This window comes from Scylla paramamosain, chromosome 46 (assembly GCF_035594125.1).
Source record: "Scylla paramamosain isolate STU-SP2022 chromosome 46, ASM3559412v1, whole genome shotgun sequence".
Taxonomy (NCBI): Eukaryota; Metazoa; Arthropoda; class Malacostraca; order Decapoda; family Portunidae; genus Scylla; species Scylla paramamosain.
Genome location: NC_087196.1, coordinates 6852683 through 6855857, shown reverse-complemented (window position 1 = coordinate 6855857; position 3175 = coordinate 6852683).

Sequence of the window (3175 nt, the reverse complement as noted above, 5' to 3'; positions counted from 1 at the left end):
CTCTCAGTGTTACCAACGTCCCCTGATTACTTCCAAACAGCGTTGCCAATGTTAATTATAATGGTTTGATTCAGTGTTTCAAGATAATTTAAGTGAGAGGTATGTCATTTTTCAAGTAAAATAATTCAAATCCTTCATATAATAATAATAATAATAATAATAATAATAATAATAATAATAATAATAATAATAATGGGAAAATAAAGCAGAAGAAGAAGACGAAGAAGAAGAAGAAGAAGAAGAGAGGAGAAACTTAATAAAAGGGAACTGGACTGACTAAGAGGAGAGGAACGGAGGAGGGAAGGAAGACGAAAGATGAAATAGAAAATAATAAATAGAAGATGAGAATGTAAGAAAGCAACAAACACATAGTGTAACTTAACAAAATATTACTACAGTCTATCTTTCACATTCTTGTTTTCCATGAACAATTTATAGAGAATGAAACTTTTAATGGTCAACCTATATATTTTTGCCTTTTAAAACAACTTAATAAAAAGACGAAAACATGCACATCTACCTTAAAAAGAAAACTTGAAAATTACAATATATAAATACAAAATCAAATAAAGACACCAAATTAAGCTAGATAACCATTTTAAGTAAGAGTATAGCTTGCTCTCAAATATATTACAAAAGCCACAAGTAGGCCTGGCCTTTACCTTCTCTTGTGTGCTTGTGTGGCTCAAAATAATTTAAGAATAAGAATAACGAGTGGAGATGGGAAACTAAATAACTACTTGTGTATCTAACTACTAACATATCATTGCCTAACATAACAGCATAACATTACGTACCTAAGCTAACCTAACTTTACCTAACCTAACATTACCTAACCTAACTTAATTTTACCTAACATAACTAAATATATTACTGCATGGGTAACTACCAATTAACCTAACTACTAATTTACCTAATTTCCTAAATAACTAAATAACAGATTAGATTACTGCTTGGGTAACTAACTGCTGACCTAACTTAACCTAACCTAACTAAACCTAACCTAACTTAACCTAACCTAACTAAACCTAACCTAACTTAACCTAACCTAACTAAACCTAACCTAACTTAACCTAACTAAACCTAACCTAACTTAACCTAACCTAACTAAACCTAACCTAACTTAACCTAACCTAACTTAACCTAACTAAACTTAAGCTAACTAAACCTAACCTAATTTAACCTAACCTAACTAAACCTAGATTCATAAATAACAGTTTGGGCAACTAACCAAACCTAACTAGCTGAATAATTGCCTGCGCCACTAACTACAGAGTTAAAACGTGAAAATAATGCTTAACGAGTGAACTAACTACTTAACGAGGCAGGAAGGAAGGCAATTCCGTTAACCCTTGCGGCAGATGGGCGAGGTTGGATTGTTTTTTTTACTATTACTTTTTCCTTTATGATAATTTAACTGTCACGCTCCCGCCATCTCTCGTATGTTCCTTGTTTGTGTGTTTGTTTGTGTGTTTGTTTGTGTGTTTGTTTGTGTGTTTGTTTGTGTGTTTGTTTGCGCTCGTCACTGTATTCATCAACATTATTTATATGTCTATTTATTTTTGTTGAATTTCTTTTATTTATCTTTTTTTGTGTGTGTTTGTTTGTGTTTGTTTCATTCATATTTCCCTCTTTTAATCAGTTTTTTTTTTCTTCTCCCTTATGTTTATCTTATTTTATTTAACTTCCTTCACTTCTGTTTTGATTCTGTTCCGTTTTACAGTCAAATAAATACACTTTTAATAGTCACTACGAAAAAGGAAGGTATGAAAGGGTAGATGAGTAGTAGTAGTAGTAGTAGTAGTAGTAGTAGTAGTAGTAGTAGTAGTAGTAGTAGTAAACACACATAGAGCATCACCTGACCTACTTTTCATTCATTCATTCCATCTCTCGTTAATTACCATCCACCTGAGGACGTGTCACTTGTGTTTCCCACGCCCCCCATACCTGTGGTCACGTTATATTTGTCTTCCCTTTGTCCACCTTAATATTTCAGGGAGCCAGGTGGTTAGGTGGTATGGTCGTTAAGTGTCTGCCTGTCTGTCTGTTTGTCACTGGTTATTATATTCGTGGTTTTTATGTGTTATTATTGTGAAAGGGAAAAAAATAGAGCAGTTTCTATTTTTCCCCTTGTTTTGTTTGTTTAAGTGTGTGTTTAAGTGTGTGTGTGTTTGTCTGTGTGTGTGTGTGTGTGTGTGTGTGTGTGTGTGTGTGTGTGTGTGTGTGTGTGTGTGTGTGTGTGTGTAAGGTACGACTGAACTGCTTCCAAGATAATAAGGCTATAAAAAAAAAGAAAGAAAGAAAGTAAAGGAAAAGAAAGTGAATAAGAAAGATCAAGAGAAAGGAAGAAAAAAATACACAGTAGAAGGAAAACAAGAGAAAAATAATAGAGAAATAAAGAAGAAAAGTAAAGCCGAAGTAAATGAAAATAAAGAAAAGAAGCAAAAGTTTCAGAGAGAGAGAGAGAGAGAGAGAGAGAGAGAGAGAGAGAGAGAGAGAGAGAGAGAGAGAGAGAGAGAGAATGCATCTTTACTAGGTTGAGGTCTTACGGATCTTTACATGCTTCGTGGAGCCCCCAATGTTTACTGAGGAGGAGGAGGAGGAGGAGGAGGAGGAGGAGGAGGAGGAGGAGGAGGAGGTGGTGGTGGAGGAGGAGGAGGGGGAGGACGCGAAGGTAAATGAAGAATGATGGAATGTAAAAAGCAAAAAAAGAAAGCAAATGAATGAATGAGTGAGGTGAAAAGGGCAAAGAAAGGTGAAACAAGATGGTCTATTAGCAAGGAAAGGAGGAGGAGGAGGAGGAGGAGGAGGAGGAGGAGGAGAAGTAACTAATAATAATAATAATGATAATAATAATAATAATAATAATAATAAGAAGAAGAAGAAGAAGAAGAAGAAGAAGAAGAAGAAGAAGAAGAAGAAGAAGAAGAAGAAGAAGATGATGATGATGAAGAAGAGGAACAAACAAAAGAAAGATGAAAAAGAAATTCTGATGACAGACAAAATAGGAAACAGAAACAGAGAAGAAGAAAAATATATAAAGAGAAGAAAAATATATAAACAAATCCAGAGAGAGAGAGAGAGAGAGAGAGAGAGAGAGAGAGAGAGAGAGAGAGAGAGAGAGAGAGGAGGGGGGGAAGGGAACCGACAAGTTTATCCAGCGGTTCTCTAGGCC